The following is a 26537-nucleotide window of genomic DNA, read 5'->3' as shown; positions in this document are numbered from 1 at the left end:
GTTCAGTGGTAGACATAATGCTACTAATTATAATCCCACCTCTCTTGATAATGGATTTCTTAATGTATTGAAAAGAACAAATAATCAATGTAGTTCAGTGGTGTTCATACCAGAGACACCTAACCCTTTTTGAGCCTTTTTGTTATCATCCCTATGCAGTATTGATTATTCCAGAAGACAAGATGATGAAGCATGATGCACATTTTCTGACAGAGAGGTGATGAACTTGCTGTGCAGAATGAGATATATACAAATACATTTTTTGGACATGGTTAGTGAGAATTTGTTTTTCTTGAATTTGCATATTTGTTATAAGGATTTTTGTTTTTCTGCTAGGGTGATTATAGGAGGGAAGAAAATGGATTTCTTTTCATTAAAATATAAAATGTGATGAAAAATTTTTAAAAAGTAGGGCCAAGAGAGAAAATGAGAAAGGGTAAAAGATGGAGAATTCTAAGAAAAGAAAACAAAGTTTTAGTCTTGATGGGATCTTCTGAATATTTTCTGTGTAACCAAATCTGATTTAATTGGTTTTCAAAAATCAAAAAGAAAATCAGGTTTTTGTAGGTGCCAGTTACTAAGGACAGCTTTCCCTTCTTTCTCCTTAGCATACTAGAAGTCTTTTGGGGGGGGGGTGATGAGTATTCACTAGAATCTGTGAGGTAGCACAAAATGCCAATTAGTAACAAATAGCAAAATTGGCACCAATATATTAACACAGTCATTGGAAATCAAAGTGTTAATGGCTTTCAGAGGATAATGGATTTTCTATAATGGATAATTGAATCTTTGTAAAGAAAGCATATTTGCTACTGAAGAGGAAAACATAGAAATTAAAATATGAATTGGCACTGTTATTTTTCTTGTAACAATACTAAGTGAACAATTGGGAGGAAGTAGGTTCCAAAAGAGGGAGTTTCAAACTTACATATGCCAGGTACAGCAGAGACTGTGATCAGTTTTCATATACAATTTTTTTCCTTAGGCATTCAATTGTAATCACTCATTCAGGAAGAACAGAAACATGCCACAGTGCAAATTCATTCTGCATGGAGAAAGACTGTTTAAAATAGGTTCATGTGTCAAAGTAAATCATGGAGGAGTTTTTTCAAAACCTCTTTGAATTTGATATATACCTTATTTTTTTAATGGGGCTTTTCCTTCCTTTTGTTAGCTACATAATATTTCCTCAAGTACAGTGCTAAATTCAGCAACAGTATTCTATATCTTTTGTTCAGGAGAGGCAATTATGCATCTCTGGTAACTGTAGATTTCACACATTAAAAATATGATTATAGTACTTACCATTTTTATGTCACTTCTTATTTTATAAGTGCTTTACTTTACCCCCCGCCTTCTATGATTCAAATATGTAGAAAAAAGAAAGCCTGATAGGTGGGAAATAACTTTAGTGGCTGAGTCTTTGAAAAGATAAGCCACTCTAAAAAGTTGAGTGGGATGGGGGAAAGTAGGATGAGGGAAAATGTTATTTATTGGTAGACCCTGTCCAATTTAATTTGCACAGCATCCTCTGAAGCAAATAAAAAAGAAACTGTGTGGTAGAGGCGAGGAAACTCAGATGGAGGTTAAAATTTCCAAGAGCAGAGATTATCAGTGAAGTCATTAGAAACAGAAGTAGTACCTTTGGCTGGACTTAGAGTACAATATTCTGGCATCTAGGCACATGAAGGTCTGGACTTAGGAAGACTTCAGTTTCAAACTGATTCAAAATAGATCAAACTCCTGAGTTCAAATCTGGCTTCAGACATTTACTTACTTGCTGTGTGACCCTGAATAAGTCACTTAACTGTGTTTGCCTCAGTTTCCTCATCTATAAAATGAGCTGGACAAGGAAATGCTGAGCCACTCTAGTATCTTTGCCAAGAAAACCCCATATGAGGTCAATGAAGAGTTGGGCATTCCTGGGGAAGTGACCCAAGATGAGAGAGGCTAAGCAAATATTACAGAACATATACTGGCTCTGGAGGTAGAAGACCCAGATTCAAATCCCATATTTAAAGCTTATTTCCTTTATGACCTTAGGCAAGTCTCTTACCCTCAATGTATCTCAGGTTCCCCATCCTTGCAATATAGGGGCAATAAACTGAGATTGAATTTACAGATGTTATTCTCTCTACCAACTTCCTGCTTTTCCCAACATTCAACACTAATGTATACTTGGTTTTTAAAAATCTAGATATGGTTATTTTAAAGGACATAATGATTTTTTATTTAAAATACAAATGTAAATACTCTTTGGTACCACTTTCATTTTTTAAACTTAAAAATATATTTTTCTTTTCTTTTTTTTTACTCATAAAATTATTTTATTATTTTCCAGTTACATGTAAAAATAGTTTGCAAAATTTGTTTTTTATAAGATTTTGAGTTCCAATTTTTTCTCCCTCCCTCCTTTTCCTCTCCCTCCCCAAGACAGAAAGAAATCTGATCTCAGTTATATATGTACAATCACATTAACCATATTTCTGTATTAGTCATGTTGTGAAAGAAGAATCAGAACAAAAGGGAAAAAGCTCAAAAAAAAAACCAAACAAAAAAGTAGAAACAGTATGGCTCAATCTGCATTCAGATTCCATAGTTCTTTTTTTCTGGATGTGGAGAACATTTTCCATCCTGAGGTCTTTGGAATTTCCTTGGATCATTGCACTGCTGAGAAGAGCTAAGTCTATCACAGTTGATCATCACACAATGCTGCTGTTACTGTGTATAATGTTCTCCTGGTTCTTCTCACTTCACTCAACATGAGTTTGGGTACCATTTCAAATAGGATTACAATACAATTTAGAATTTAGATTCTCAACATTCAGCTTGAAAGTCATCTCTTTCATGAAACTTTCCCTGATCCACACATTTAGTTGTACTTGTATCCAGTTATCATCTTTAAATTTTTTTAGGATCCAAAATCTGGATTCATGGCATGCTATTAATACTTTTCTCTTGTATCTAAATTCTAAATTGTATTATGGACACTTGTATATATGTCTAATCATTCATTGAGTTTTTTGAGGGCAGAGGCTATGCTGTCTTTCTATCTCTCAGAGTACTAGTCACAGTAGCTTGTACAGTATAAACTTGTAATAACTGTTCAATGAGTAAATGAGTTAATGAATGCAGGCTAATACAATCTGTTGCAGTATATTCAGGGGAATGGAAGATAGTTTCCCTATTAGATTGGATAAAAGGAGGAGGTGGAAATAATTACATTTCCATAGATTTAAAGTTATAAAGAGTCTTAGTGGTCATTTAGTCCACCAACCTAATTGTACAGATAGGGAAAGAGACCCAGAGAACATAAATAAGCCACTTGTTCAAAAATTACACAATTATTAAATAACAAAGAAAGAACTTGCATATAGGACACTCTGACTCCAATTCCACGGCTCTCTCTATACCAGCCCATCTCTCACGGAGTCATTAAAGCTAGGAGCAGATAGATAGAGAACTGAACTTGGAATCTGGAAGACCTCATTCAAATTCTGCCTCAGATATATTCTAGCCGTGTGACTCTCAGCCAGTCATTTAACTTCTATATACTTCAGAATCCTCATCTTTAAAATGATGATAATAATAGCACATACCTCTCAGGGTAGTTGTTAGGATCAAATAAGATATTTGCAAAGCACTTTACAAAACCTTAAAGTGCTATATTATAATAATGACAATTATTATCTTTTAAATTTTTGTTATTATAACTGTTAATCTGGGGAGTCCATTTTGATCACTTGAATGTGAAAAACAGATTGTAATTAGTAGAATGGATCATTTTCATGGCCTTATCCATAAAGTCTTGGTTTTTAACAAACTACTGCAATTTGCAAAAAATAAGAAGGACTTATATCACTGCTGGGTGATCGTGAAATCATTAAGATTTGGGCCTATGGGGAGCGGCTAGGTGGCGCAGTGGATAAAGCACCCGCCCTGGATTCAGGAGGACCTGAGTTCAAATCTGGCCTCAGACACTTGATACTAGCTGTGTGACCCTGGGCAAGTCACTTAACCCTCATTGCCTTGCAAAAAAAAAAAAAAGAAAGAAAGAAAAGAAAAAAAAAGAAAAAAAAGATTTGGGTCTATGGCTCGATTTTGAATCATCTTACTAATCCATAAGTTATAGGATATTTGCAGAATAGTGCTGTTTCTGATCCATATTGCAAGCTGAATGCCCTGTGCTTCAATTGTGTCAAAATATTTTGGGAACACAGGGATTCTTATGTGCTGTGAGAACTAGAATTGTTTCATACATTTATGGGACAATAGAAACCTAATCATAGATCGCTGAGCTAACTTGCAACATTCTAGAATCTAGATCCATGTACAAGTATTAGAATAGAAATCATGTGCTATAAGAAATGACAAACATAGGGGGCAACTAGGTGGAGCAGTGGATAAAGCACTGGCCCTGGACTCAGGAGGACCTGAGTTCAAATCCGGCCTCAGACATTTGACACTTTCTAGCTGTGTGACCTTGGGCAAGTCACTTAACTCTCATTGCCCCACCAAAAAACCAACCAAACAAAAGAAATGACAAACAGAATGATTTTAGAAGGGCCTGGAAAGACTTACATGCACTAACACATAGTGAAGTGAGCAGAACAAGGAGAATGTTGTGCACAGTGACATCAATATTGTAGGATGAAGAATGGTGAATGACAACTATTCTCAGCAATACAATGACCCAAGACAATCCATAAAGGCTAATATACTATCCACCTCCAAAGAAAGAACTGATATTGATTGAACACAGATTGAATTATGCTATTTTTGCTTTCATTTGTTTTCTTATGCAAAATGATTAATATGTTAATGTTTTACATAATTGCACATGTATAACCTATATCTGATTGCTTACTGCCTAAGGGAGGGGGGAGGGGAGGAAGGGAAGGACAGATAAAATTTGGAACTCAAAACTTTAAATAAAAATGTTTATAATTACCAAAAAGAGACTAGAAATCATACTGACAAGGCTGTATTGGTGTTCATTTTTGTCATGCTGGCATTTGACCTGGGTTAGCTAGGCTTGCACAACAATGTAACTACCTGTATGTGACCAATTAGTAATGACATCAGTTATATACTATTTACTCAATTTTTTGAAAATTAGAAAAACAATAATTATTCTCTGAAAAAGAACATTCTCCATGATCTACTATAATGTAGCCATACCTAAAAAGTAGAAGGGGTGAGGGAATTAATAATAGTCTATCTTGGTGGTACAAGTTTACAACTTAAGAACACTCAAAAAATAAGAGGTGAATATTTGGCTGGCCTATTATTTCTTCTCCTCAGATTGAGTTGGAAACATGACAACATTACCAAAAATGAGCAATTTTAATGCTAGGAGAAATACATTAGGCACTGAAATCAAACATCTTGGCTAGTATTGCAAAGCAAAAATTGAAGAACTTGACAAAATAAGTTGGACTTTATAAAGTGCCCCCTTTCAAAAAAACACCACTGAATCTATATGGCTAGAGTAGGCCCTTCATATAGTGCTCCATGTAACTCTGATTTCAACACATTTGGGTGGAGAGCCAGTCTGTTCTGAGATAATGAGAGACCAAGTTGGATATAGTCAAGCTAGAGTACTTTAAATTAAATTTTGAAGCCCATATATTGCCAGCACTGAAAGCCACACAGGGGTATAATGTTACCAATGAGGCTAAACCTTTAGAGAAATTGTATTTAAAAAATCAAGAAGCAGATTGAAAAGTTATTGGGGCTCAAATAACAAAGTAAAGGTAGGATGACACAATTTAGGTAATTAACTAAAATTAATTACTCTTTTTATAACTCAAACCTGGATCATTGACCAAGTCCTTGAGCCTTATAATTATTAAATATAGAATCTCTCTTCATGTTCTGCCGTTCTTGATTAATGTAGAGACATTTCCAGAGAGCCTATTTTAATTTTTTTCATTAAATTTCATTATTTTCAGCTAACAGAAAAGGTTTATTTTATTCCCTCTCCCCCATCATTAAAAAAGAAAAAAAAACCCAATCTTTTTGAGTAATATGTATAGACAAGCAAAACAAATTTCTACATTGGTCATATCCAAAAATACATGTTTTATTTTGTACCCCAAGTCTATCCCTCTCTGTCAGGAGGTGGGTAACAAGCATGCTTCATCAATCCTTTGAAATCATAAATAGTCTCTGTGTTGAGATCAGAATTCCTACAGCTTTCAAAGTTGTTTGATTTTATAACTTTGTTACTATCACATAAATTGTTATCCTGTTTTTAATCTCTTCACTCTGAGTGAATTAATATATGTTTTTTTCAGGTCTCCCTGACACCATCTCCATCATACTTTCTTATAGCATGATGGGATTCCATTACATTCACACATAATAATCTGTTCAGCCATTCCCCAGTTCATGGCCAGTTATTTACCACCACAAAGATATATAAATATTTTTGTAACTATTTGTACTTTGCTTCTTATTCGATTTCTTTGGTATCACTAGTGGTATCACTGAGTCAGAGGGTATTCACAGTTCAATAACTTTGGAAGTCAAAGGTCCAAATTGCTTTCCACATAGGTTATGCCAGTTCATAATTCTACCAACTGTGCATTTAATATGCCTTTGTGACCTAATTCTCATTCTCCCTCCAGCATTTGTCATTTTCCTTTCTTTTGGTCAATTTTGCCAATCTGAATAGTACAAGGTGGAACTTCAAAGTTTCTTTAAATTTTACTTCGCTAATTATTAGTTATTTGGAGCATTTTTAGTATGGTTATTAATAAGTTAGATTTTCCCCCTAGAAACTTTTTGTTCCTATCCCCTATTTGTCAACTGGGGAACCTTTTAGTTTTGTTCATTTGAATCAGTTACCTTTGTATCTTGGAAATGAGAATCTTATTGTTATAATTTCTGGCAAAAAAATGTCTCCCAGTTACCTATTGCTTTTCTAATTTTAGGTGCAGTATGTATGCGTGTGAAATTCTTTTAATTTCATGTAATCAGAATTGTCCATTTTTACCTTCTGTTTTTCCCCTTCTTTGGCCAAAAACTATTCCCTTATTTATAAATCCAAAAGACATCTTTCTTCCTCTTCTATTTTGTTTATGTTGCCACCTTAATGTCCTAAGCCATGTATCCATTTGAAACTTAACTTGGAATGTGGTGAGAGATGTTGTTCTATACTTAGTTTTTGCTAGACTACTGTCCAGTTTTCTCAGCTGTTGTTGAATAGTGAGCACCCCAATACCTCTGATCTTTGGGTTTCTCAAACCCTAGTTTATCATGTTTGTTACTATATATTATGCAGCTGACCCACTGATCGACCTTTATTTCTTACAGAGAGCATCTTTAGTTTGAGCTGATATGAAACGCAACAGATCCATATTTATGCAACAGGGATATGTTAGAGATAAGTCACTGTACTATCACAATATCTTATTAGATTTGTGGGTCTCAGGTTATACCCTGTTCAATTTCTTTTCTTTAATTTGGCAACCATAAGCTGCCTTGCACTTGCAGACATAAACAGGGAATTGGGAAATGCATTGTAATCAGGCTAAGGCTTTGCCTCTCTACTGAGGTATAATTTCCTTGTATGTATCAGCAAACACATCCTATTGTCTTTTACCCTCTGTCTACAATACTGTTCTATTTAATTATGTCTTCTGTGGGGAAAAAATACTACCTGGGTAAGGCAGATTTCCTGATCAAAGACCACACAGGGTCTTAAATAATCATGAGAGATTTAAAAATAATAAAAACTGAAACTGATATTGAGGTTTAACCGACATGAATTTCGATATTTTTTTGGAGGCTTGGGAACTTAAAATGTTAGACAAAGGAAAATGTTATATAAGGAATGTTAAGTATGTTTTTCCCATTTTAACCAATTTCTGTGGGAGAAAGTGATAAAACCCTACTACTTGGATTAATGTTAAAAATATGAATACACACCTGAACACATCCCTACATAGAATTGGCTCAATCCCCTGTATCACTTATGACAAGTCAGTGCTAGGTCTTGTCAACACCAGCCCTTAAAAGAGTATCCTTAAATTTCTGCCCATCTTCATGTATAATTATATGGAGGAGGTCACTGGTACATCACTTTGGTCTAATTTATTGCGGTTTTACTTGGTGTCTTCAGAACTTTGGTGGAGGTGGTTGGTGGGGGTAGAACTGGGCGCTATCAAGATCTTTCCCTTCACCATCTTAAATTTCCAATCTCTCTCTCTCTCTCTCTCTCTCTCTCTCTCTCTCTCTCTCTCTCTCTCTCTCTCTCTCTTTCTCTCTCTCTCTCTTTTTGCAGGGCAATCGGGGTTAAGTGACTTGCCCAGGGTCACACAGCTAGTAAGTGTTAAGTGTCTGAGGCTGGATTTGAACTCAGGTCCTCCTGAATCCAGGGCCAGTGCTCTATCCACTGTACCACCTAGCTGCCCCTCAATCTCTTTTAAAATATTTTTAATTTAAACTTTTGAGTTTCAAATTCTAGTCTTCCCTCCCTAGCTGCCCTCTCCTGTCCCTGAGATGGTAAGCAATCAGGTATAGGTTATACATATACATATGTAAAACATTTCTGTTAGTCATTTTATATAAGAAGACTCAAAAGAAAAAAAAAAGAAACAAAGAGAGATATATCATGCTTCAGTCTGTATTCAACCAATATCAGTTCTTTCCCTGGAGATGGATAATATGCTTTATCATTGGTCCTTATGGATTGTCTTGGATCATTGTATTGCTGAGAATAGCTGAGTCATTCACAATTCTTCATTGGACTACATTGCTATTACTTTGTACAGCATTGTCCTGTTTCTGTTCACTTCACGGTACATCAGTTCATGTAAATGTTTCCAAGATTTTCTGAAATCATCCTGCTTGTTATTTCTTTTAGCACAATAATATTCCATTACAATCATATACCACAGCTTGTTTAGCCATTTCCCAATTGATGGGCATTCCTTTGATTTCCAATATTTTAAATATAATCCTAAATATATTTTGGCTGTCTTTGAATATTCTAAATATAAATGTATAAGTGGTATTTCTGTATCAAAGAGTATGTAGAGTTTTATAGCCGTTTGGACATAATTCCAAATTCCTCTCCAGAATGGTTGGATCAGTTCACAACTCCACCAACAGTGGTTTGATGTTCCAGTTTTCCCACATCCCCTCCAACATCCAACATTTTTCTTTTTTCTTTTTGTCATATTAGCCATTGTGATAGGTGTAAGATGTTAACCTCAGAGTTGTTTCAGTTTGCATTTCTCTGATCAATAGTAGTTTAGAGCATTTTTTATATGACTACATATAACTTTGATTGACAATTTATCAATTGGGGAATGACTTGTATTTTTATAAATTTGAATCAGTTTTTGATATATTTGAGAAATGAAGCTCAGAGGTTCTTGTTGCTAAAATTATTTCCCATTTTTCTGCTTTCATTGACATTGGTTTTGTTTGTGCAAAAGCTTTTTAATTTTATATAATAAAATTTATCTATTTTACATTTTGTCCTCCAATCTATTTTTGCATCATCATTTGTCACTTCTCTACACAGATATCTCTTGCCATTCAGAGTGATATATTCTTTTTTCCTTGAAACCATCTTATATTTTCCTGACTCTAAACATTTGTTCATGCCAATCTTTTAATTTTGAATTCCTTTCCCTCCTCTTCTTTGCTGACTGATATTCAATTATCCTTCAAGCCCCCCTTATCTCTGGTTGACTTGCTTTAGATTCCCACAAAAACTAATGTGGTGCCTCATACTGTTCAATAAATATTTGTTTACTGATTAGTTTATCCACTTTATTAGGTTTGGATTTTAAGAATTATTTTACTTTAATTTTGACTACAAAATGTTTTCAATGCATGATTCTTCTCTACAGAGTTTCTATGATACTGATAGATGTCTTAATTCAGTTAAATTCATTCATTAAAATTTATTAAAGGTTATCATGCTTGACTCCAATGATATGAAGACAAAAAACAAAGCAGTGCACCTGACTCAAGAAACTTATGTTTTATTGGAAGTCCATATATATCATGTATGGACAAGTAGGTGACACAGTGGATAGATTGCTAGGCCTGGAGTCAGGAAGACTCATCTTCCTGAGTTCAAATATGATCTCAGATACTTACTAGCTATGTGACCTTGAGTGAGTCATTTAACCTTTTGCCTCAGTTTACTCATCTGTAAAATGAGCTGAAGAAGGAAATGGCAAACCATTAAAGTATCTTTGCCAAGAAAACCACAAATAGGGTCACAAAGAATTGGACACAACTGAAATGACTGAACAACAACAACAATGAAGTCAGATCCTGATTTCAGGTAAGATAAGGTGAAATTTTACTTAAAAGAATCCAGGAGGGGCATCTAGTTGGCACCATGGATAAAGCACTGGCCCTGGATTCAGGAAGACCTGAGTTCAAATATGGCCTCAGACACTTGACACTTACTAGCAACCCTGGGCAAGTGACTTAACCCTCATTGCCTCGCCAAAAAAAAAAAAAAAGAAGAAGACGAAGAATCCAGGAAACTAAAGGTAGAGTCTATGCAGGTCAGGGTTGAAGAGGATATTTAAAAAATGGAGACCCATGTTTTGGAAAGGAGGATTTTGCTGTGCCTCACTCCTCAAATGGTGCCTTAAATAGACTTGCCAGAGGGGAAGAATTTTTTTTTTTTTTTACCACTGAATAAAACCCGTGTTTGGACATTAGGGAAATACAACTACACAATCATAGATCCATATAGACAATCTGGAGGAAGACACTCCTAGTATTGATGTTCTTGACTGATTTTCCCAGGTGCCTGGCACTTGCCTGGACCCATACACACTCAAATATTCATTTATGCTTTCCCTCATGTGGGCATTCTTTCAGTGATACAGAATATAACCCTGTATTATTGTACAGAAGAGAAAAATACCCAAGAATCTTTGTCCACTGTGTTTATACTGCTATACAATTCCCATGAGTCTTACCTGACATTTACTTCTATATTTATTTGACACAACTTGTTTTGTAAACCAAATATAAAGACAGCTTGAATGCTGTCTCCATCCATTGCCTTCCCCATTTAAGTAACATGCTGGTTGAATCCCTATGTGAACAAAATCCAAGGAATGTAGAACCCTCTGGGAACATTTCTGAAACTCACTTCAAACTCCCTCTCTTCTCCCTCTCATGCTAGCCCCACTCTAAGCAAACGTGATGTCTAGCAAATAGCATTTAGAGTTTAACATTATTTAATCAGAAGTGATCTTTGACCAGAATATAAAAATAGAATTAATGTTTGCTAGCATCTATCTTATTACAATATGAATTATTACTTTACATTGTTACTTTTTTATCTTTAGATTCTACAAGTTGAACTATATTTCTCCTAAAGAAAGCAATGCTAAAGTGAGTTGGGAACTCACAATTTTATTCTCCTAAAGATGCAGAGCCCCATGCTATTGTCACGTTAAAGTTTACATGGATGAAATTGAAATATTATCTACATTTATTTTAAAAAGTCATATGTACATAGCCAAGACAAGTATTCTTTCCACAGAGGCTCTGTTTGCTTATTTATTATTATTTAAGGAGAGGTCTGGCATGCATATGGATTTAGGACACCTTGCATTACCTCCATGTTCTTCCAGAATACTGGGAACCTTGGGTGTACATGAAGTCTTCCTGCTTTACTTAATTAAATCCCCCTCGTCTATTCTCTGCACTCCTAACTCTCTTTTCAGAGTAATTATTGATTTGTTTTTCATTTATTTCAGTTGTGTCCCACTCTTTTTTTCTTGTTTTTTTGGTGAGGCAATGAGGGTTAAGTGACTTGCCCAGGGTCACACAGCTAGTGTCAAGTGTCTGAAGCCGGATTTGAACTCAGGTACTCCTGAATCCAGGGCCGGTGCTTTACCACTGCGCCATCTAGCTGCCCCCTGTGTCCCACTCTTTATGACCCCACTTGGGGTTTTCATGGCACAGATATTGTAGTGGTTAGCCATTTTCTTTCCAGTTCATTTTATGGATAGGGAAACTGAGGCAAACAGGGTTAAGTGCCACAGATAACAAGTGTCTGAGGCTGGATTTGAACTCAGGTAGATGAGTCTTCCTGACTCCAGGCAATGCTTTAATTACTATGCTGCCGAGGATGCTTGCAGAGATCATTAAAATCAAGTGGGCTTTGGACAGGGTTAGGGTTTCAGAAAGATATTAACCATATGCTTAAGTTCATGAATAGCAGAAAGGCAACAGGGTATAGTAGAAAGAGCAATGGGTGAGGTTTTAATAGAATTGAGTTTTATCCTTCAGAAATTTACTAGCTCTGTGACCATGGGTTCATTACTTAATTTCTGTGAACTTCACTTACATCATCTGTCAAATGTGGCTAATAATGCTTGTGTTGTTGACTGCACATGGTTACTGTGAAGAAAAGTGCTTTATAATCATAAAACACCATATAAACGTGAGCTATCATTATTCTGATTTTCAAAATTTGATTTCATTGTTACAAACTTACAGGAGGCATATTTAAATTATTATTATGGAAAGATAATCTGTATTACTGACCATGCAAGGAAGGAATTTTCTAGAGTAAAAGAAAAGAGGAACAATTGCTGATGCTCTGAAATCTGAAGAATTCATGAGTGGAAGAGTATTCATTAGTTTTTACATCTCCATTTTGACAAAACTTCACATTCACCTTGGAATTGTGGAGTAGGAAGTTGGATGTCATTTGCAAATCTTCTCAGGCTTCAACATTGTAGGAGTCATTCTTTTCTATGTCATTATTAAAAGCCCCATAAGAAATCAAGTCCAAATACTTTTGACTTGATGGAAAAACTCTTGCTAAGCTAATTGATGGACATTCACTTTCTAAAAGGGTTGTCTTTGAATGATATAAAGGTAAATTTCTCTTAACACACATATCCCAGAATTCTCATTCTAGCAACAAACAGATCATTCATTTGGCCTCAAGATCCTAGCTTGGGGAATGAGCTTCATATACACCATATAGTGTAACTGTTAAAATAAAGTAAACTGAGGTTCAAATTTCCAAGCATTATCAGCTTATTAGTAAAACACAAATTTACCAATAAATACAATCTCTGCTTCCTCAGCAAAGCTAAGACCCTGAATGAGGGGCAGTTCTTTTTTTGTTGTTGAGTTTTCAGGAATACAGAACAAAGAACAGAACGATCTTTTAAAACAGCTTGATATCAACTGGGACATTAATGCACTGTTAATGGATTTGTGAGATGATCCAACCATTCTGGAGAGCGATTTTCAACTATGCCCAAACAGCTATAAAATTGTGCATATTCTTTGATCCAGCAGTACCCCATTATGTTTATATATGAAAGACATCCAAAAAGGGGGGAGAGGCCCTATTTGTACAAAATTATGTATAGCAACTCTTTTTGTGGAGATTGAGAACTGGAAATCCAAGGGATGCCCATCAATTGGGGAATGGCTAAATAAGCTGTAGTATATGAGTGTAATGGAATATTATTGTGTTATAAGAAATGACAAGCAGGTAGATTTCAGAAAAATCTGGAAACATATGAACTGATGTATAGCGAAGTGAAAAGAACCAGGAGAATGTTGTAGAGAGTAACTGCAATATTGTTCAACAAAAAACTGTGAATGACTTAGCTATTCTCAGCAATACAATGATGTAAGACAATCCATGCGGACTAATGATAAAGCATATTATCCACCTCCAGAGAAAAAAACTGATATTGATTGAATATAGACTGAAGCATACTTTCCTTTTTTATTTTTCTTTTTTGGGGGGGGTCGGGGCAATGAGGGTTAAGTGACTTTTCCTGGGTCACACAGCTAGTGTCAATTGTCTGATGTTGGATTTGAACTCAGGATCTCCTGAATCCAGGGCTGGAGCTTTATCTACTGCACCACCTTGCTGCCCCACTATTTGAGTCTTCTTATATAAAATTATTAACATGGAAATGTTTTACATAATTGCACATGTATAACCTATATCTAAGCTTACCACCTCAGGGATGGTAGCTATAAAGGAGGGAGGGAGGCATGGAATTTGGAACCTAGAACTTTAAGTAAAAAGTGTTGTTTTTTTTTTAAAGCTCAGCATCATGAATAGTGAAATCAATATGATTGGTTACAGAGCTGAGGTGTTTGGGACATATGATTAGTTGGAAATTGGGAATGAGGGGCTAGCAAAAGTCACCCCTCTGACTAAAAAAAGTTCATTTTCTGAATCTACCTACAAGGTTAGAGACAGTGGACGACTTCTTTGGACAGCAAAGCCAGACATCATTGAAGGATAGCTTGGTGGTGTAAAGATACCAGACCAGACTCCCTAGTGTCCACCAGCATCCCTCAAGAAAAACAGGTTTCCTTGAGGCAAGCATAGAAATGTAATTAGCAGAACTAGATTTCCAAACTTAACTCATTACAGGCCAGATGAATTTCTGAACTAAGTTCAGAAGCAAAGAACCATGACTTAGGCAGTTATGGTACAAAATCGATGAACTGTAAGTTAACATGATTGGTTACAGAGCTGAGGTGTTTGGGACATATGATTAGTTGGAAATTGGAATGTCTGAGGTGGTTTGAACATACATAGGTCTTCCTGTCTTCAAGTTCAGTGTCCATGAAGTACGCTATGTAGTGATCAATAAGTCTTTGACGGATTGATTTGCCCCTACCTCATACTTGAAGGGCCATTGAGGGTCATACATGCCTAGCCATTCTGAAGGAAGATACTGTAACGATTGGAATGATGCCACCTGCTGGAGACTTACTGTAGAAGAGTTCCGCCCATGAAGCGAAGGTCTTTGAGGGCAGGACCAGGAGTCTTTTCTTTGGCGTCAGGAAGTGACGTGGGCTAGTGGGAGGAGGAAGGAAGAGACTGGCGCTTGGTCTCACTCTCTTTCCTGAGGACTCTGGTAGAGAGCGGGGCTAGAAATGTGCTCTCCCTTTAATAGATAGATGAATGTAGGCTTTTCTCTCTCTTTACCAAATTCTTATTCTCCTTAATAAATGCTTGAAAGTCTAACTCTTGCTAAAGCTTATAATTTATTGGCGACCACTCATTAAATAGTTTAGACAGTTTAGCTAGAATTTTAGCCCTTAACAATACTATACATCAGTGAAGTGGAGCTGCCACAATCCAAGCAGATTCCCACAGTCATGCAGAAGTGTGGAAGCAAGGACTGAGCTTCAGAATGGCTGATGATGCTCCATCTCTGGTCCACAGGGATCTCATGCCTGAAGCTACCCTGTAGGGAAGCCACTGGTCCTGTCAGGAAGCACTGACATGCCTCAGTGACTCTAAGAGCCAGAACAAGAATTCTTTTGATGCTTGTAATAAAGAACCTGTGATCACTCTGCTTACCAGCCCCACTCACCTTGGTGAAGAGTATTGTTTACCTGTGGAACTAAAAGGCCAATCTGCTATGGAAATTTTTGTCTGAATCATCCTTTTTTTCCCCCTCAAATCTTAATTCAGATTCTACCTCTTCCTTGAGGCTTTTCCTGATGCCCCTTGGTGAAAACATATTCATATGTCTCATAGAGAATTTAGGTGTGTTTGTCTTCCCCTGACCCAGCGCCTTGGTTTGTAGTATTTGGGAGATATTTTGGCCTCGTATCTTCCTGAGGTTTCATATCTTTTGCAGGTCACTACTTATCTTTGCATATTTACTAGACAGGGGTTCATAGATTAGAGTCTATGGACCCCCGAAGGGGCTGGGACAGATTTTCGGGGGCCTGGAAAGTTGAATAGAAAAAAATGTTATCTTTCTTTTCATTAACCTTTGGTTTCCTTTGTAATCTCATGCATATAGAGGTGACTAAGTGACCCATTAAGTAGAGTGCTAGATTTGGAGTCAGGATGATTTGAGTTCAAAACCTGCTTCCAACACTTACTAGCTGTGTGACTCTGGGCAAGTCAATTAACATCTTTCAGCCTCACTTTCCTTATCTGTGAAGTAAGGATAATAACAACTACCCCATGGGGTTATTGTGAGGATAAAATGAGTTAACTTATGTAAAGTGATTTTTGTAAGTCTTAAAGCACTATATAAATATGACCTACAATTATTATTATTTTATTTATGCATCTTAAAATATTATTCTGAGAAGGGATCCATAAATTTCATCAGGATGACAAGGGGCTTCATGACACAATTAAAGGTTTATATTCTCTGTGCCAGAGAACTCTGGAGTGAGGCCTTTAATTGGTCATTTTAGCTGTGGTTTGTAGGCACTGATAGTTTAATCTACATGCACTTCTCATTGGAGAGTGTGTTCAGAACCTCCCTCTACCTGCTTGCTTCAGAGGGAGGAAGACGAGGGAATGATATGACCTCACCTCATGATTATTGTCATTATCTATACTAACATAGCTTTCAGAAGTTTTAACCAGAATTTTTAAAGTCTAAATGAATAAGAAATAGCACATGTAGATACTTAGCTGAAATAGTGAAGGGGAAGGGCAGCTAGGTAGCACAGTGGATAAAGCACCAGCCCTGGATTCAGGAGGACCTGAGTTCAAATCTGGCCTCAGACATAACACTTACTAGCTATGTGACCCTGGGCAAGTCACTTAACCCTCATTGCCCTGCCCCCAAAAATAGTAATGGGGAAACAATCACACAGAATTCTAAACTTAAATATTGGTTTAAATTTTGGGATAAACCAAAAAATAGGCAAACAGCAGCAAATGAAATCAGATCAATTCACCAAGCTGACCACAGGATGACACACATTGAGGAAAGATGCAGTTAGAAACAGTGCATTGTGGATCCATGAGTATATTTCCTTGCAAGGAACTAGAAAACCAGCAGGCCCCATTGTCAGAATTGTGAATAAATACTCATGCTGTGCTGGAGCTGCAAAACATACACTTAGGAAGATATATCTGCAATAGAATGAATTCAATAGGTGTGCTTTGCTAGCTAATGGCTCTTTTATAATGTAAGACACACAATTTCTCTGAAACAAAATGATGATTTTTCCCAGATGCACTCAATTGAATAGTGAAAAGTATTTTGTATAGAACATTCCTTATTAAATATATATAATTCCATTGATACACAGCCATTCAAGACTTTCAGAAGATAGGATTATTTTATCCAATAAGATCCACACATAATTCTCTTCTATATGGGTTTAGGCTAGGCAGGTAATAAATGTTCTTTATAATAGTCTCAATAATGAATGAGGATGTATGGGAAGTAGGGTGTAGTGGAGGAAAGGAATCCTTCACTACCATATGACTCCTCAGACTTAGAGGGTTTAGAACTGGAAGGGATCTTGGAAATATTTCAGCCCAGCGCCTTCATTTTATAGATGTGGGAACCAGATCCAGAAAAATTAAGTGTCTTGCCTAAAGTCACACAGTTCAGAAACAGTCAAGCTGGGATGCACACAAGGATTCTCTGCCTCCAAATGCAATATTCTTTCCATTAGCTCATGATTCCTTCTGCAAAGGCAGTTTCTCTTTTAAGACCTAGGGAGCCACTTGAAGCTCATTGAATTCTCATTTTAAAATCAGTGGGAACTTGGCTTCAGAATTTAGACCCACAAGGGAATAGAGCTCATTCATCAGACAGAGAACTGGGGCTTAATTCCTGGCCTGGCCACTTACTTACTCCCTGTGGGACTTTGGTTTAGGTACAAATCTTTCTGGATCTCAGCTTCCTCATTTAAAAAATGCAGAGTTTTGAGAGCAGGATCTCTGAAGTCCTTTCTAGTTCTAAATCCTAAAATTTGATGAACTCCTTAATTTTTTGGATGAAGAAGCCGGTCCAGAAAGTTAAATAATCTGCCCAAGATGATAAAAGTCATGAGTAGCAGAGAGAGGTCTACATTTCCTAACTCCCAGCTACAGTTCTTTTCAGATCTGCTCATGGTTGTTCTCTTGTAGATCACTCCCTTGTATACTGGCCAGCCTTTCATCTAAGAGCTGAAACAGTGCCTCATCTCAGTGTCTAACTTCTGTTTCTATAATTCCAGGCCCTTGGACTTATCTAAAGACAATTTTGCTGCTCCTTCAAAAATCCAGTAAAAGGACTCTTCTCTTTAAAATGTTATCAAGGTTGGGCTACCATAAGGTAGTCTTAAAGATATTTCCATAATCCTAGGTCACAGGACAAATTTTCTGGGCAAGCCTTTAAATTATATTCACGCAGCATTAGTACCATGTACAATTCTTCAGAGCTCAAAGCAAGTGTTGGGGGGAAATTTCCTCCCTCAATTTAGAAACAATAACAAAATAAAAAATAGAACAAAACCTAGTGTACATACAAACAAATGGATGGATCAGGTAAAAAATTGTCAGTTCAATTCAATAGAACAAATTATTTTTCTGTCATGTCTGACTCTTTGTGATCCCATGTGGGATTTTCTTGGCAGATTTACTGGAATGATTTGCCCTTTCTTTTTCAAGTTCATTTTATAGATGAGGCAACTGAGGCAGCAGAGTTAAGTGACTCACCCAGAATCACATAGCTAGTAAATATCTTGAGGCCAAATTTGTACTCAGATGTCTTACTGAGTTATTTAGGAGATACACACACATATAATATGTGTGTATACACAGGTGTATATATGTTTATATAAAAATATACAAATATATGTATATGGTCTTATGGAACCCTTATTAATTACTTATTTTTGCCAGTTACTACATGTATGACTGTAGGTAAACCCTATAAGCTCTCTGGGCCTTATTTTCTCATCTGTAAAATGAGAAGGTTGAAATAAATGACCTCAAAAAGTTCCCTTACAATTCTAAATCTATTATTGAAAGTAAGCTGTCATCTGATGGCCAAGACACTTTTCTTATGTGATGGTCTCTTAGTTTGAGAGATTTTTTTTTTTGTTCCATCACCTGTGAGAAAGTTTTCATATTAAATTGTTAGATAAATACTTCATATTTAAGCACAGTATTTTGTTACTTAAATGTGCTTCTGATTTGTGGGCCTTCAAAATATTTGCTTTATTAATAACTGTAATTCTTTCTTTCTATCTATCATCTACCTACCCATCTCTCTCTCTCTCATCTCTCTATCTGTCATCTATATTATCTTATATAGCTAGAGGCAGGTAGGTGATATAGTGCATAGAACAACAGACTTGAATTATGGAAGACCTGAGTTCTGATCCTGCCTTAGACACTTATTGGCTGTGTGACTAAACCTAAGAAAGTCACTTGACTTCTCTGTGCCTCTGTTTCTTTATCTCTAAAATGGGGATAATAATAGCACCTACATCATAGAGTTGTCATGAGGATTAAATTAGATAGCATATGTAAAGTGCTTTGTAAAACTTAAAGCTCTATAAAATTATTATTATTATTTCTTCTAAAATTAATCTTATTCTTTTGACTTTTGGTTTCACTTCCTGCTGACTATCAAATGGCAGTCACCTCTAAGGGTTTTCATTGTATGACATTTAATATCCTGGAAATAAGAGATTATATATATTTTAAGTCCTTTGCTATTTTTACTTAGTCACCTCATTTTTATGTGATTTTTTTTTGCCAAGAGCTAAGTGTATGTGTGTGTGTGTGTGTGTGTGTGTGTGTGTGTGTGTGTGTGTGTGTATGTGTGTGTGTGAACCCAGAGGGCAAAGAAGCAGAATTCCCCCAATAATCCTCCTCTTATCTCTCCATTGGACAAAAACTAGATGGATCAAAATGCTCGGAGAAGAGTATGTATTGTTTAATTTAATTTTCTGGTTAGTTGAGGTTTTCAAAACATAATTATTTAAACTCTTATTGTAGAAAATCCTTCCAAGATGTATTAGTTCTAATTCCCACTTAAGTAAGGAAAGTAAAACCAGGCATAATTAATATTTGTGCATGCTTTAGAAGCATGGGAGAGGGGGTAGGAAATCACCTTTTTCTTTTTTTTTGTTTTGCCAATTGTATATTATATTAATATATAATTTCTTCCCAAAGAATAATGCTCTTTATTATCTTCCCTAAGGTTGCTTCTTCTCCCCTCATTTACCTCTCTCCACACATAGCCCTTTCTGTGTTCTCCCCCACACTGGTCCACCCTTTTTTGCACTCATTTCATTTTTTCTCCTTCTACCCACTCATTGACTTTGCTTTTTCTGATCTTTCGCTTTTTGGGGTTTATAAGATGGAGCTTTTCTAGCTTCTTGACTGGTTTGCCGGTTCATCTCCTCCTTCTTTTGAACTTTAGTTCTTCTAGGTTAATCACAATCACAGTATTTCACAGAGGTTCAGCAATTTAAAAACAAATCAAAACTCCAATTCATCTCACTGGTTGTGGCTTCTGCTGACATTTACACTCAAAACCGAATGAAACATAACAAAACCATGCAATTACTTGAGAGTGCCAGTTCCTTGGCTTTTGGTTTTATACTTCCTCTATCCAGTAAGAATAGATCTGTCCTTTACAAGGGGCAGTTGCATGTAGCTACAGATTGATATAGACTCCTGGAAATGTGAGTTCCATGTACAATAAAACCATGTTATAAGGACCCAGAAGCTTGGTGATACAAAGGGTTGAATCATATCTCAAATGTACACTGCACTAGAATAGTTAGTGAATCTTTCTCACACAACATGGTGAGTTCTAGGCAAGACAGATAGTTTTTTTTTTCCAATGCTGCCACTATAATGGGGCTGGTAATATACCTGTGTATAGTTTCATTTCTATAAAAGATAGGATATATTTTCCCCTTTGGAGACATTTTACTTAGGAGAAAAATGTCAGGACCCATAATAGAAGCTAGGATAGATAAGTAGCTGGGCTTCCTGTGATTTCTTTGGTATAGGGAACTCCTGGTAAGGAAACTCCCTCTCCCAATGCAAGTCAGCAATATCTCTACAACTTAGTTTTGGAGTATTGCCTAGAACATGGAGGATAAGTGGCTTGCCCAGGGTAACACAGCCAGTATGTATCAAAGAGGGGACTTGAACCCAGGTCTTCCTGGCTTTATGAACAGTTCTCTATTCAGTACACCACATTGTCTCAAATAGAGGCCAAAGGAGTCTGTTAGTGATATTAAGCAATGCTGATCCACTCCAGAACTTATTTAATTATTGTAGTATTTCTTATTTTTGACATGTCCCACACAGTACCCCAATTTCAGGGCCACTTAACTACTCAGGCAGAGCCCTTGCCAGTGTTTCAAAAAGAGAAAGAATAATTTTGTCTTGGCCGACCTATTGGGATTTTGATTTGAGCTTATCCTCTGACAATGTTTCTGGCTCTTCTTGATTCTAGCTTGAATTCCATGGACAACATATAGATTCCTTAGTTCCTTCAGTGGTAACAACCATTAAACCTTCTCTGTACTGTATGTCCCTCCTTCCTTGAAGGTATGATGAATCACATTTTTTATAATATCCTCCTTAGACTGCCCTGCGCTTGTTGGCCTAATAATTTCCTCTTGTATTGTGCACTTAAACTATCTACTTAGATTAATTAAATCTATGCCCCAATCCTTTCTCTGATCCAGGTTGGGGCAGCTCAGTAGCAGGGGCAGCTAGGTAGCGCAGTGGATAGAGCACTGGCCCTAGTGTCAGGAGGACCTCAGTTCAAACCTTGGCCTCAGACACTTGAAACGTACTAGCTGTGTGACCTTGGGCAAGTCACTTAACCCCAATTGCCTCACCAAAAAAAAAAAAAAATCATGGGTCTGATCCAGGTTACTTGGTTCTACTGCCTGTATCCTATCTATTTTTTAGTGATTACTTTTTTCTGACTCTTAGCTGCCCCCTAATGGGTATTCAGATCATTAACCCACTGGTGAATCTAGTTCCTGATGTTTCCTGACTGAATTTCCCTTTTCATAGGAGTCCAGATGGGCCCAGAAGCTTTGACTGACAATGTCAGTGATCAAGGTCCTTACTATCCTAGTTTCAAGATCTAGCTTCCCCTTCTTCAAGTGTTGTGGTGTGTAGTTGTTCTTTTGCTCTGATCTATCCATCTTTGCATTCCTTGAGGCAAATGAAAATTCCATTTCTACTTCATCTGTCACCACAGTTATATTTTATCTTTTTAAGCTCTGTAATGATCTGACTCTTTGCAGTGACACGTATCCCATCATTTTGTTCACCATTTCCTTGGAATGTCCTTCTCAGAAACAACAGTGATGACAACAAAATGAGTCAAATACATACATACCAATTTTGAAAAGGTAACAAAGCTGTTGCAAACTTCAACAATTCAGTCAACAAAACCACACAGCAGTGGTTTACATCTATATGATGTAAAGTAGAAAAAAATACACCCCAAAAGATAAACTAAAAGGAGTCAATAGTTCACGCTGTTAAAAAGAGATAAAAGAAGAAATGGGTTTTACCTTCTTTAATTAATCTTCCATTTTAGTAAGTTGTGAAGCAAGAGAGTAGGGAAACGTTGCAGAGCTTTTAACACAGATAGTCCTTATGGTGCTGGATGTTCAGCTCTTCTGAAAAATAATCAAAAGACAGCCATTAAACTATGAGACTAAAATGAGAAAAATTAATAACAATCTCAAAGAGCTACTCTATCAACTATTAAATTTATTGATGTTAAGAGTTATCTATACTAGTGTTCTTAAAGGCCATCACATTTTGTGCATTTAGGCTTCCCGAAAAATAAAATTAGACATGAAAATTTTAATGTGTTTTTAATAACCTGGGCCTGACACTCTATAATTTATTTATTCACCAATGAACTATTTATTAACAAGGGATATTTCCGATTCCTTTCAAATGCAGTATAAGACAAATATGCAAGTATTTGATTTTGTAAGCTAAGCCACACTTAAAATATTACATATCCTTTTTATTATTTATTCTATCACTACCAGGAAGCAGTTGTGACTACAAAAGGGCTGGGGAAAACACAGAATGTAGCAATACAGAAAATAAAGAAGGGAACCCTGAACAATGATGAATCAACCCCAGCCATGCCAAACAAGTAGCTATTGGCTATTAATGGTGTCTCCTCAACATATTGGCCAAAAAGAGGAAAATACAACTGAGGCTAGAGCTAAGAAAAGAGCGACGACTGCTCTTGTACATTATCCCCAAATGCATAAAGCAAAATTTGGTATTATTTGAATCCTTAGTGACTTGCACAGTATCTAGCATATATTAGGTGCTTTATAAACATTGTTGCTTGATTATACAAATATGAAGCAATCATAATTCTTGCTTTCTGCAGATTTATAGATTACAGAGCTTGAACGGTCATTAATGATAAATGAACTCAAGTCTATCAAGGCAGGAAGCTAAGACTCCAATAGGTAAAGTGACTTGTTTATGATAGTAAATGGCAGAGCTAGCATACATTTTATTCTTGCCATGATACCAGGACTTGGTATTCTTCAACAATTAAAAGAAATGACAACTGCATATTGTCAAATGAGTCATGTCTATTTCTTATGAAGAAATGCTATGTCATGCACTTTCAAAGAATATGAAGTAGTTGAAGAAAATTAAATAAAAAACAATCTATTGAGTGGAAATAAAATGGTGTTCAGGAATGAAGATTTGCATATTGCATAATCTGCCATTCTATCACCCCTCCTCCTTTTTCTTTCCTTCTTTTTAAAGAACACCTGTCTCTTAACAAGTTATTTTGCAGAATCTGTCTAAACTACACATTAATCTAGAGACTGGTGACAGATGTTGGAATGAGGTGCTGGGAATATTAAATCAAAGGTGGGAAAGTAGCAAGGGGACCTCACTTTTGTTTGACAGGGAGGCATTGCCTGAGTGTCAGATGTGGGAATGTTGTGCATGAAAATTTCAGAATACACTTTTAGGTTCACAATTTCAGTTTGCTGTCACATCACAACTCCATTGGTACCCCAAGCACTACATTCCTAAACTGATATACCAGCTCTGAGCAATATCTAATGTCTTAACTTTTTATTCCATTAATTCTAATGAACTTTTATAAAGGACAAAATGATATTCTTTTGCCTTCTTTACAAATGGAATAACCGAGAAACAAAGGTCCAGTGATTTTGATTATACGTTTTTGTTCTGCCTTCTAGTGCACTCCTCCTTCCATTAAGAATAGCCAAAATTAGGGGGCAGCTAGGTGGCACAGTGGACAAAGCACCGGCCCTGGATTCAGGAGGACCTGAGTTCAAATCCAGCCTCAGACACTTGACACTAGCCGTGTGACCCTGGACAAGTCACTTAACCCAAAATTAGTCAGCACTTGGCCATATCTCCCAAGAAGTGAAACTCAGAAACAAATGTCCAGCATATACCAGAATATTCAAAGTAGCATTTTTTTCTGGTGGTAAAGAATTAAAAAACAAAATAGGTAGTCTATCAGTTAGGAAATGATTGAACAAATTGTGATAAATTTATCCAACTGAGTATTATTGCAGAGAAGAAATAGTGAAGGAGGGATTCAAAGAAATATAGGAGGATGCGTATGAGATAATGCAAAAGGGAAAAAGCAGAGCCAAAAGAATATTATACAAAATGATTGAAATAATGAAAATAATAGTATAGCTAAAATGGAAGTCCATTCAGTAATTGAAAAACAAATAATGATCTTGGAAAACATCATGATTCATATCTTTTTTTCTCTCAGCAGAGAGATGAAAAACACTAGAGCAGAATGTTGTAGAAAGCATCAGATATGGTCACTGTATAGTCTATTTTTCCTTGATTCTTTTACTTTGTCTTAAGGTAGAGTTAACTTTTCAGGTCATGGGGGTATTTCCAGGAGTGATCGTGATTTTTAAAAAAAGTTATGAAATTAATCTTTTTCTTAAAAGCCAAAAAGTATGATTGGAAAAATGGTAGAGTGGTTGATTTTAGTGATCCTCTGCAACCCCCAAAACTCTGAAAAATTAAGGATAAATATAGAGTAAATGAAGCTGAACTTCCTAGATAAGAAGACTGAAATACTGCAGAGGATAAAACCTTTATGAAATAATGTCAGAAAGCTTTATTATTTATAGTAGCACTCAGTGGCCCCACTTCCCAATCTGTGTCACATTGGGTATAGGGAATGTAAACAAACTCACAAGTTTTAATTCAGGGTCTGGGTCTGAGGACCTTGGCTAATTTCCCCCACATCAGTGATTTCATTTGAATCATTGCTCAAACAATAAGATGGGAGACATGAATCTTTATCAGCCACATAAATGGAAAGATGGGTGAGTGGAAGGTAAATGGACTGGCTACTACAGTACATTATATGAAGCATATCTCCCTGGCATCTGCTAGGAGAGAGGAATGGAGGTACCTGAACAAAGGGGGCTAAAAACATACATGGGATCAGTTCACATGGCCAGTTTTCTCAGGTCTGAGATCCAGGCCCAGTTGATCTCCCTTATCTCACAATACAAAGAGACTGAGTACAACCAGTATGCCCAACTCTGGGCATCTGTGTATCAGTGGAAGTGATAGGAGTAAAATACTGATGAGGGAAACTAGATGTAAGTAACTTAGAATACAAAAGAAAAGGCTTAAAGGCCAAAAGTTCAAGAGAGAAAGTCTAGCTCATATAAAGGATCACAAAAATAGGAGGAAAAATGACTAAAACCTGAAAGGGAATTCAAAACACTATTAATATCTATTAAACTATAAAGGAAAACTAATTAAAATTACCCAGTGGAAAGGAGAATGCTGAACACTCTCCAAACAACATGAAACAACAGGAAAAAAAACCCTCCAAAATGATTTGGAAGAGAAATAAAACTTAGAAAAAAATAAAATAGAATGGAAATTGTCAGAAAGCAAAACTCTCAACACCTAATTTAAAATGCAGAAACAACAGAGTTGAAAATTTGAATATGTATTAGATTATTTCTCCATAAAGTAGATCTGAGAAACAGAAACACAGATAATGAACTGTGAAAAAATGGTCAGAGTAGAAGTAAAAGATATCAAATTTAAAGGAACATATACATTCTATACAAACCAATGCTAGTGCCCTGGAAGGCAAGTTGCATGGAGATAAGGAAACTGGTCTCCCAAAATAACATGACAAATAAAAAACAAACAAATCCTGAATACTATATGCACAAGTGAATAAAGAAAACTGATCAGTAGAATCTACAGAACACTGCCTATAAAACACACACACACACACACACACACACACACACACACACACACACTTCAAATTGTAAGACATATAGAGGTTATTTCCCACCACATCAATAATAAGCAAAGTGAGCAAAGAGAAGGACCATTAAATATAAAGAAAAAGTAATTAAAATATCCCAAGATTATTTCCCAGCAATGAACAAATGAAGAAAACATGGAATAATATATTCCAAAAGGCAAGAGACTTCAAGCTATAACTCAAAATTAAATACTAAAATGTTGTACTTAGTCATTAGTGAAACAAAAATGAAACAACAAAAGAGAAGCAAGTGGGGCATTCAGAGGGTAAAAACAACAAGGGTGAACATGTTATTTGAATTCCAAACAAAAGGAATACAAGAAAAGTAAATAACTTCCATTATCTAGAAAAGAAACAAAACCCTCATCTTTATATCCCAATTTTTAAAAAAGAGATCTGTCTGTGGGTAAAGAAAAGAACAAAGTGGGATCACTAAGGGACAAA

At 36.1% G+C, this 26537-nt stretch overlaps 1 protein-coding gene across 6 annotated transcripts in view; it reads right to left on the bottom strand.

Annotated features, from left to right (window-relative positions):
* Window positions 1–26537, bottom strand: part of DLGAP1 (DLG associated protein 1) — a 1198325-nt gene that overhangs the window by 707980 nt on the left and 463808 nt on the right. For 5 of the 6 annotated variants that reach the window (XM_043967216.1, XM_043967207.1, XM_043967191.1 and 2 more), the window contains one exon: window positions 22309–22416. The gene's annotated coding sequence lies outside the window, so the exon portion shown is untranslated. The remainder of the gene's footprint in view (window positions 1–22308; window positions 22417–26537) is intronic. The other variant, XM_043967199.1, reaches the window with a different exon arrangement.

Source organism: Dromiciops gliroides, chromosome 1 (genome assembly GCF_019393635.1).
Source record: "Dromiciops gliroides isolate mDroGli1 chromosome 1, mDroGli1.pri, whole genome shotgun sequence".
In the NCBI taxonomy this organism is placed as follows: Eukaryota; Metazoa; Chordata; class Mammalia; order Microbiotheria; family Microbiotheriidae; genus Dromiciops; species Dromiciops gliroides.
The sequence above is the reverse complement of the archived record's forward strand: the minus strand, read 5'-3'. Positions and strand labels throughout refer to the sequence as shown.